The sequence below is a fragment of the Dreissena polymorpha genome, chromosome 8, assembly GCF_020536995.1.
Source record: "Dreissena polymorpha isolate Duluth1 chromosome 8, UMN_Dpol_1.0, whole genome shotgun sequence".
NCBI classification, from domain to species: domain Eukaryota; kingdom Metazoa; phylum Mollusca; class Bivalvia; order Myida; family Dreissenidae; genus Dreissena; species Dreissena polymorpha.
The window spans coordinates 61,916,130-61,927,434 of record NC_068362.1 but is presented as its reverse complement, the minus strand read 5'-3'; the positions used below and the strand labels follow the sequence as shown (position 1 = coordinate 61,927,434).

Below are 11,305 nucleotides of genomic sequence, written 5' to 3'. Positions count from 1 at the left end.
TGAAGGACGAAAACCACAGCGTACCATTGATATGTAACACTTTTCATACATCGTTATTCAGCTACGAACAAATACGGGGTGCACCTTCAACTGCCTTACTTTGCAAAATGCAAGATACAAACCAACAAACAGTGTATTCTAATTAATTCAGAGAAATGTATGTGGTTCCAACGATGTGGACCCAGTTTTAATATTGTTTTATGGGATTATATGATGTGATGTAATAAATAACCGGACCTCTTTTGTAAAAGACTTGGAGGGATGAATTTGCCTTCATTGTGGTTAAATTTTAATTGAACATATTAAAAAGAAGGCTGCAATTTGTTCTTCACCGTCCACTTAATATATATGGATTATGTATATACTGGAATCTTTTGAATTGCACCATTTTGGTAGAGGAAATCCGAACGAACATTTTGGTAGAATTATGAAAAGCATCAACGACAACACATGCAACAAAATGCACACAGATTTGCAATTCATTATTTTTTCCTAAAATAACTCTAGTTGCCGTGTGCTGTATGTTGTGAAAAGTTCAACCATCTTCGCATGTGAGGTGTGATCTATAGTAGGCCTATTTCTGCACAAAATACTTCAGAAAGACGAAAAACACCTTATTCAGGGAAAATTTTTAAATGCCATCCTTCAGCAACACGGACTGAGATAACTTAGAAGCAACGTTGAAATACGATAAGTGATCAAATATGATGAATGTGTATATTAAATCAATGCATATTTGGAGTTTCGCGGTTTCTAGATATTTAAACAAGTAACTGATAACTTTTGGTTGGCTAACAATTATGTCGGGAATTCATATTATTGCGTTGGAGGTTTTCAACGGAATTCCAATATCAGGCGATCCGACTTACACAAAGTTGTCGGAATAATTCAGGTTAAATAACTTGTCAGTTACTTATCGGATTAACAATTTATCTAATTTACAGACCATGATTTATCTTAACATAGCGGAACAGAGGTTAAAAATAATTAAAATTGTTTGCTTATGTCTTTAAATGTCTTTGTAAGATGATTTCGCTGTATGTTTTTTCTTTGTAAAGTTGATTTGTTGTTTAAGTAATTTATACATTTTTATACAAAGATGTTGAGAGTTTGTATTAATTAAACTGTGTACTAACATCAGATTTTACCGTCTGAAAACAACTGAATACTATCAACTTGTAGTCTGACTTCATAACAAAGGACTCCATTTATAATCTAGAAGTCTCTGTCAAAGCTCTTGCACATGAAGGACAAGTACAAGCAGCCTTGTGTGACCTCTCGGAAGATTGTGATCGTGAAAGGCCTTGTTCAGCAGCTTTAACTGAGTAACAATGCTAAGTGCTTCAAGTTGATTACACCTGTTTGTTTGTGATTTATTCCTGGCCAAATGTGAGATTCGGATTTGCATTCTTTCAACAAATGAGTTTTTATTCTTTTTTTCTTTCCAAATTAATGCATTTCATTGACTTTTATGTCATTATTTCGATTGGGACTTCTTTCTTATTATTTAAACTGATATTAATCATCGTTACATATCAAATATGTGTAATTTAAAGACTTAGATTTGTACAGTTTTACAGTTAAACCAATATCTGACTTAATAATATTTCGTGTACATATAATGCGAAGTAATTCAGTTTTTACAACGACTTGGTTTGTTTTCAAAATTATATCCCTTTGATAAGTTTGAAATACATAAATATAGGATTTTTATAGAGATAGCAAAGGGCAACCGTGTGTCCATGTACCCGAAAATAACCAACATTTTTTTTTTTAATCCCGAATTAACGAATTTCGATATTTAATGAACACAGAAATAAAACAATTCGCAAATATACCTTTTATAATGTGTAATAATTCAATATAATTCTATATCGAGATCAGGTTTTGTTTGAAAAGAAATATTCGTTATTTTATTTTGATCTTTAAAAAAATGAATATGTAGATATATAATGATCAGAAAAATTGGTTGGCAACTGGTATTTGGATTGTTTTAACGTATATGAATACGAAGTACCTTGTAGGTTGTTGATATCGTGGAACGTGTCAGCGTCGTTCACAAGCCGTCATCAATTGGCTTGCACATGTGATAAAGACTTCAATGGTTACGATATCTCAACCTTGCATGCAGTTGAAAGGCATGGTCATAAACACTTCATATGGAATCGATAATGGAACAAGAAATACTAGATATATTGTATATGTTGCATGAAAATGGAGGAAAGACAGACTTATAGAGGATGTAGACGATTAGATCGAGGCAAAATTCAGAGGATGTACTGGTATCATTTTGTGCATTTGAAAGATTTGTTGATACAAAACTACATGCAATATCAGTAATTGCATTGTATTTGTCGAGCAAATCAAACAATGTACATGTCCTTTTAAGGTTGAACCACGATGAAAGTAAGATTTCAAACAAGAACCCAAATGGCATGCGATGTTAATGTTTCTCAGAGCCTTATTTACCAGAGACCGTGCCAAATTTTACCCTCATTTATAAACAAAACAAAATCCTGCATTTAGTTTTCTATATATATTTGCACAAAGTCTGCATTATAATAACGTTAATCAGTTTGCTTCTGTTCTGGTAAACGTTTTGATTCCAGTTGAAATTATGATTTGTCTGTTATATGTGTCATAAAACCAGTTCGACATTCAACGGTTTGCATCGACTGTCCAAAACGTTGGAATCTAGTTCCTATGCAATTGTGTTTGTTATGTGTTTTGATCTAAGGTGAAATTTGCTTTATTTGGACAATTTTGCACTTTTTTGAAATTAATTAAGTTACAAAGTGTCATTATGTCTATACTTGTATAAAGATTTAAGCATGAATGTAAATTCAATGGTTTGATGTTAATATTTTGTCAAATGCATGTGTTTGGTTTGAAAAGTATGTTTTTCTTATACTGAAACCTGAGTTTTTCATATTTAGATACCGTCACCGTACAGCATTACTAATGATAATCGGCACCATAACACCTTGTAATGATCAGCATAGTAGACAGCGTGGCTTGCGAAAGATGACCGAATAATTGTAACGTGTGTAAATATATAATGAAACAAGTAAAAACGATTTTAATACCAATTATAAGACCGTGTACACGAAAATGTACACATATGATTCGATGTGTATTGGTGTAATTCATAAATCTTATTGTGAAACCACTCACTTCGTAGAATGATCTAAAGGTTGCAACATGAAAACCATTTGATATTTACACCGTCATTCAAGTAGAGTATGTGTGTGTTCTGAGTCAGATAGGGTTTCTAATAATATGAGCGTCCGTCTGGGAAAACTGCGCATTGTGCATGTGCGTAAAGTGTTGTCCCAGATTAGCCTGTGCAGTCCTTCCAGGCTAGTCAGGGACGACACGTTTCTCCTTATCATGGAGTTTCGTTTGAAAGAGTATCATTTAAACGGAAAAAACATTTTATTTAAACGGAAGGTTTTGTCCCTGATTAGCCTACAGTATGCGGACTGTTCAGGCTGATCTGGGACGACAATTAACGCACATGCATAAAGCCCAATTTTCCAATAACGAGGCTTATATTGTCATTCAAGATTTTAAATGGATCGTGCATTTCAGCATTTTACACCATACATTGAATTACCGACGCAATCCAATGATGAAAGTTTAAAGTTGCAATTGTATAACTGTTTCCACCTGTTATGTTTGGCGTGTGCTTGCTACAACATCGAGATATTCAAATCTGACTTGCAGAGAATTCAATAAATTCAACATCCACACATGTGATTAAATATATTGACGACCGGATGTGTATTTAAATTATTTTAGATGTTTTAATTGACATTGCACATGTTATTATCAGAAATTCCACATTTACAGAGTGCTTTCATTTTATGTTTAAAATTTAGTGGACCTTTTAAACATAATTCTATTTCCGAAACATCAAATGTTTATTCCAAAATACAACCAATTTCACCATGCGATATTCTTTTTTCCCCAACAAATTAACTTTTTTTACAGCAAGTGCTGCTATTAAAAGTACCACATAATGATAAATACATCAACGAAATTGAAATAGCAATAATCTTAAAAAAAAAATATCAACACTAATCAATACATACCAATCATGAACGAATAGCGCCGTCGATAAATGTAACGCACCGCAACATAAAATGCGAAATAACTTACATACGAATGGCATTGACTTAAAAAACACCAACAGCATAAATGTTATATATCAAATATATTGGATACATATGTTGAAAGAATACCTTAAATATTGACTTGATTGACACAAACTGATAACGATACAGACTTATTTACTACATACGTGCCAAGTGTCGCATTTCTTGCAACGTGAGATCGTTTTGCAATCTATACAATTGTCGCATTTCTAGCAACGTGAGATCTTTTCGTGTCACTGACAATGACATGGCATGAGAGTTAAAAGAAGACTTTTTAAAGATAATTATTCTTCGACGTGCACAGGAGATCACGTATTTTCCCATTCTGAGTGTACTGATAGTTCAATCATTTTTTTAGAGTTTTAGTTCCACAAAAGACGTAAACGATAGAGTTATTTTGACTGAATGCATATCGTTTCTTAACATCTTCACACATGTATTTGTTGACGTTTGCATTTCTTGTTGTAAGTATTATGCTTATATACCCCCGCTTTTATCATTTTTATAGTGTAATGTTCGATTTATTTTTGTATCTTAGATTATAAGATGATAAAAAAAGAGTTTTTCTGTTGATAAAAGGTCTTGAATTTCTAGGTCCTAAACTAGTTTTTCGCTAAGAAGAGACTTTCTTTAAACAAAAAATATCATAAAAGCGGAAAGTGTCGTCCCTGATTAGCCTGTGCGGACTGCACAGGCTAATCTGTGATGACACTTTTCGCACATGCATTAAATCCTCTTTGCCCAGAGCAAGGCTCATATTTTATCATTTAAATATCAACAGCTATTTAAACAATGCTACACATTACGAAAAATATTATTTCCTTACTCAGTAAAAATGAAGTTTCTCAAAATCTTAAACATACTGTATATGTTTGCTATGTTGTTTTTTCGGACGTTCTCGTTTGCATGATTGAAGTTTTGAAATGACAGTAGACTCAGTTTCCTCGACTTAATGTCTTCGACGAAAAGATTGTATTGTTAGTATCAGTGTTATGTCGTGACTGGGAAAAGTTAGTGTAATGTGTGGTGGCCAAATGTGTATAAGCTGCTTGCAGTCGATATCTGAGTAATAACTTGATATGTGTTCTTATTTAGCCTCGACAAATGAACTAACATGTTTGTAGTTATTTTATAGACCGTTATTTAGTAAATGCGTGAATATTAAATTATTGTTCGTCAATTTACTTAAAAGCGGTTCTATTATTATTGTTCAGGTTAGGTAGCACTCTATCTTTTTTTCTTCTTAAAAAACCAACAACACCAATCGGTGTTATTTCGTTTGAATACCAAACAAGAAACCAACTTTTTGTCGCGAAGTCTTTGAAACATTATAAACGTAGACATGACTATTTCTGTTTTCTTAACGTTTTATTTTTGTTGATACAATTCTGACACAACCGCTTTCCAATGTCCTTACAATATTCTGTACTACAAGATACATGCGGCGTAACGACCGGGGGTCGCACCGCGACACAAGAAGTTGTGTGTCCGCTATGCCCAGTTTTGTGCCTGGACTGTCTTGTTACTAAAGTCTAAATACAGATATGAACCAGTTTATTGTAACGTGTGCAAATTCTGACGGGCCGTGTGCATAGTCACGTGTCTTACAATTGCAACGTAAATATGCCGTTTGCAACGGACACATATCAAATACATACGGAAATGACCGATGTTTTACTCTGCATATGATGCGTAAATAAAAAAGGATTCATTAAGTATGATAAAACCCCGTAGTTTCCGCCATTTTTACGTTTTATACCCAAGGCATTGAAATGATGTTATAGGCGTGTCTGCCTTTTGAATATTGTATGAAATTTGGGTTATTGCGATGATACAAATTTCGATTAATATATTTATTCAATAATGCCGAAATATTCGTTACGTTACATATTGAACACAGTATTTATTGCTTACGGAAAAGCCTTTTTACAATTTTGATTTTGAAAACGATTAACATGAATGCAATATAAATGCTATACAGAACATATAAAGGAAATGCCGTCAATGTACAGTCATACGATTCAGCAAAATTAAACAAATAGTTGTTCTGTCGAAGCAGTATTATATCTCTTAGAAGAGGCTAATTGGATGCTTTCCTCTATAACACTTACACTAAAATAAAAGTAACCTGAGTCTTTCGCATGAAGGACGCTGATATAGGTATTAATTCCACTTACAATTTACAGTCACCCACACAAATAACACGCAGATTTGTATTCTGAGTGTTCAGACGTCAATGAATAATTCTGATAATGATTGTACATGAAGTTATTAATTGATGGTAAGCGAATGTAAAATTTTAAAAGGAACGTCATTCAATGCTGCAAATGTCTCACGTATGTCTAGAATGGGGATACATAGTGGCTATAAAATGAGAATAAATAAAACACATTTACATATTGTTTTAATGCCAGACATAGACTGAAAACAATGATTCGTGGATTTCGGAAATTATGTCGTTATTATGGACTGATATTCAAGCTAATAAATGTGTTAATTTGAATAAATTTAAGGTATATTATGGGAAAACTTTTATATGTCAAATAAAAAGATTTGTTTACGTAATATTGCAAAAGCGATGCATGACAAACACTTAGTTTCAGTGTGACTTTACAGACTAGGTATTATTAAGTTGGACATATTTATTACCCAACAAATAAACATGTTTATTAGTTTAGACAAACAATTTAGTACTATGACGACGGAATCACAAGAAAAGCTGAAAGCTTATGAATTAATGTTTGTATCTGTTCGGCCTTTAAATTGTGTAAATCAGAAAGAAAGTGATTTTTTGAACTCGACGAGCCCACCACTAATTCACAAATTAAAATCACATAAATATTTGCCTCGATAAGAAAAAACGGATTTGATAAATATGCGTAAAGTATCGTCATAGATTAGCCTTAGTCCGCGCATGCTTATCAGGGACGGCACTTTTCGACTAAACTGGATTACCGCTAAGAAGAGACTTTCTTTCAGCGAAAAATACAATACAAGCAAAAAAAGCCGTATCTGATTACGCCACAGGCTTATCAGTGACGATACTTTACGTACAGGCATTAAACCCCGGGCTAATCTGTGACGATACTTTACGTACAGGAATTAAACACCGTTTTTTCCAGAGCAAGTCTGATCTTAAGATGCAGACTGTAGAAAATCCGTAAACAATCGCATCATATAACAAGTAAACAACCGCGCCGTATACAAATACTGTATTCAATCCCAGTATCATGTGTTGTTCAATCAGGCCCAGAAACAACAAAGACAAGATGGCTGACAATCACAATTGCTCCTGTCGCTTGCTAGCTCTCATTTATGGTTACAATATACTTAATCTGTTTGGAGTGCAATGCTGTGCCCTCTAAATAACGGAACGTCATTAATATAAAGGCACAATTCTCAGTTTGGGCACTTGCCATGACTTTATTTTTGAATATTTCTGTGTGCATGTGGTAGGGAATACATTGTTGTATACTACAAATTCAGTGTTTTGCTTTTAGATTGGAGACTAGATGAGACTTTGACAGATGAAGGGAAACCCTCATCCACTGGTACGAAGCCGGCAAATAGATGGCCGTAAAACAGTGACCGCTGATTCGCGTCGAGTTCTTTCTTGCATAACGCATGACCTATCTTTTTATTGTTTTAATCATTGCGGCTTGGAATGCTCTTTAAGAAAAGGTATGGTTATGGGGGTCTCTATGCGCAAAAGTTTGACTTTATTTTTGTTAAAATTATTGCTTTTACATTGAATTTGTGTAGGAAATCTTTTGGTGTATTGTGACCTAAACTAACTTTAGGTTAAAATGAAATATCATCTGCAAGTGCAAAATATGACTGGGAAAGCTGATTTTTGGTCATTTCTACGCAATAGAGAATAAAACAAGTGCATTAAATGCATGAATTCAGATAATTTGATCTGGAATAGTTGTTTTCAAGTTGACCCCCCACCCTTATATAGCTGAATAAGGACTAACTTGCTTTCAGACTTATATTCAAAGGCATATTGGTTGACCGTGTAGCGTTAATGTGCTACATTAAGTCAGAATTCAACGCCAAGGACTCCGCAATCCAGTAACGCAACAATAGCTTGTGCGTAAAGCATAAACATTCAAACAGAGCCCCATTTCACCGACATGGAATGGCGGACATTTTTACAGTTTGGATAGTGCAGAAGACGCTTTACTGAGCCAGCCTTCATATTTAGTACAATCATGAATATAACAAGCTTTATCACTTCATATTATTCATAGAAATACACTTTTTCAGGTAGGAAATGTCTGCGACTAAGCAGAGGGCCACTGGATAAGAGTTGTTGATGACAAAACAGGTAATAATACTAAATTACTTTTATGTACACAAGCAAACAAGCATATTTATGATGCTTAAGGTGTGAAATACTGTCATAGTCAGGTTTGTGGTCACTCAAACCCTTGCCGTCGTGCAACTCCCCGTGCAGTTTGTATCGATAGTTCCGTGTCCTGCCACGTAAAGCTCGTGCTTTGTTGGCAGCGGAAGTTTGCACTCAACAGGTTTATCCTTGTTCCTGAGCATGTATGCAGTGCAGCTGAGTTGATTTACTACTTGTAACCCTACAATTAGCTTGTGTTTGAAATTGTTTCCTCACAATATGCTTACAGGCATGGTTCCGGCTTGAAAGGATGTTGCGGCTGACTTATACATAGGTTTGTTGTAGCAAGTGTCCCCTTCATCATTTACCTGAGAGGGATTTTTTTGCCAAAATTTGTCACTTCCATCAACCTGTTTTGTTTTTATTTGGTACATGCTTCTCTCATTCAGTGATTTAAAGGAAGTATTGACCTTATTCGCTTGTCTTTGCATACAAAGGTGACATGGATCAATGATATTTGTTGTGTTGAGAATTCTACGGAAAGCTGTGTCCCCAGAAGAAGTACTAGAAACCCCTTTTAGGAAGCCTGCATTGATCTGAACTGCCTCTCTGCCCCTGTTACTACATGAAGCCTCATTTATAAGCTTATAATGCTTTCCTACATATATGTTTCTTGTTCATTTTAACCTTTCCTTCCAGTTGAAACCCCCAAAATGAGCAGTTTTTTTCTTTCGATCGGTTATGAACCCCTCTTTTGACCAGATTTTCGCCATAAAAATAGTCAAAAGTACTTAATTTGTGCCCAAAATATGAAATATTGTATTCTCTTGAACCTCTTAATGAGAGCTTGCAGTGCATATTGACCATCTGCTGCAGTTTAAAGGCACCCATAACATTATATGCTAGAATATATCAGTGGCGTCTGGTAAACAAATGGGCTCCGAGCGACAAGGCGCTTTCAAGATTTCACTCTTTTATTGGTGCGAAACAACAAGTTATTGGAAGCTTATTGATTTCTACACTTCAAAGTATCTTTGATCTCTCATTTTTACTGATTTGTTTATTGTCTAGGATGAAATTGGATTATTTTTGCTTTGAAATTGACATTTTTGGAGTAAAAAAAAAACAAAAAAAAGACATTATCAAAATTGCTTAGAGTGAAAATATCTAACAATATCCTTCTTTCTCCACCCCGCATAAGTCCCACGTGCCTGTCCATTTGGTTTGTTTTGGAGGGGGTAATCACTTGATAGTCAAGATGGCGACGTCCATTCCAAGACAGTCATTTTTCGCCGATGTATACCCTTTATTGCTTCTGATTATTTTTTAAATGACGCTCACTCTCCAGCCATATCAGTAAAACGGTGATAAGCGTTTATTTCGTATTAAAATTCGCTGTATATCTCGACTTTACTCGGTGCAAATTTTCTTAGTGGAGCCCTAATTAGGTCATCCCGCTAAGAAATTTCGCACCGAGTAAAGTCGAGATATAGAGCGAATATTACTATGAAATAAAAGCCAGTAACTTTTTTCCTAATATGGCTGGAAAGTGAGCGGAATAAGAAAACATATTACAAGTAATAAAAGGTATAAATCGACGAAAAATACCTGTATCAGCATGGACGTCGCCAACTTGTTTGTCACGTGATTACCCCCTCTGTTGTTGCAAATATTGAACACAACAGCTTTAAATCTTAAAGGGACATTAAGCTTAAACAGACCTAAAATTGCCTTCTTCGGACCGAAAACACCCGCGTGTGAAAATATTATATAAAATGACCAAATGGACAGATAATCAAGCCAAACTTAATATATTGGTGCAATATGAATAGGAATATAATAATATGCAAGAAAAGCACAATTTAATCAGAATATATTTCTCCTTTAGGTTACAATATACTTAATCTTTTTGGAGTGCAATGCTGTGTCCTCTAAAAAATGGAACGTCATTTACTTGAAGGCACAATTCTGAGTATGGGCACTTGCCATGACTTTATGAAAACATTGTTGTATACTACAAATTCAGTGTTTTGCTTTTAGATTGGAGACTACATGAGACTTTGACAGATGGCGGGAAACCCTCATCCACTGGTACGAAGCCGATAAATAGATGGCCGTAATACAGTGACCGCTGATTCGCGTCGAGTTCTTTCTTTCATAACGCACGACCTATCTTTTTTATTGTTTTAATCATTGCGGCTTGGAATGCTCTTTAAGAAAAGGTATTGTTATGGGGGTCTCTATGCGCAATAGTTTGACTTTATTGTTTGTTAAAGTTATTGCTTTTACATTGAATTTGTGTAGGAAATCTTTTGGTATATTGTGACCTTATCACCAATCCTCGCTATTCTACATGACCACTTGACCACAAGGCATCAGGAAAACAAAACATTGGTTGGCATATTTCAGAGTGAGGAAAATGTACACTTTAGTTCAGATATTGACGTACTAAAAGGTAGATTCATATCACAGACAATCTTGATTAGTTGCTACCCCCCCCCCCCCATCCACACACACACACACACACACACTGCAACCCGTCTCCCCTCAGCTGCTACCCCCTCCCAAAACCCTCAAAAGTGTCCATTTGATACACGTAATATAAATACAAAAAAAGTACGTCGATTTTTTTTAAGTAATAACTTCGTTTGTTATTGTGTATAACAAATGGACAATGTTGAAGGTTTGGGGAGGGGGAAGCATCTGAGGGAGAGGGGTAACAAGTGGGGGTGGGGGTAGCATCTAATAACGAAAGCCTGTGACTCATATAAATAAGCATAAACGGTTACTCGTATTT

At 34.9% G+C, this 11,305-nt stretch overlaps 1 long non-coding RNA gene across 1 annotated transcript; it reads left to right on the top strand.

The window, feature by feature from the left end:
• Positions 1-4,340: 4,340 nt before the first annotated feature.
• LOC127841438 (uncharacterized) lies at positions 4,341-11,064 on the top strand. Its single transcript, XR_008030981.1, has 4 exons — positions 4,341-4,621; positions 7,658-7,708; positions 8,427-8,487; positions 10,549-11,064. It is a non-coding gene; the product is annotated as an uncharacterized LOC127841438 (long non-coding RNA).
• The last annotated feature ends 241 nt before the right edge of the window (positions 11,065-11,305 follow it).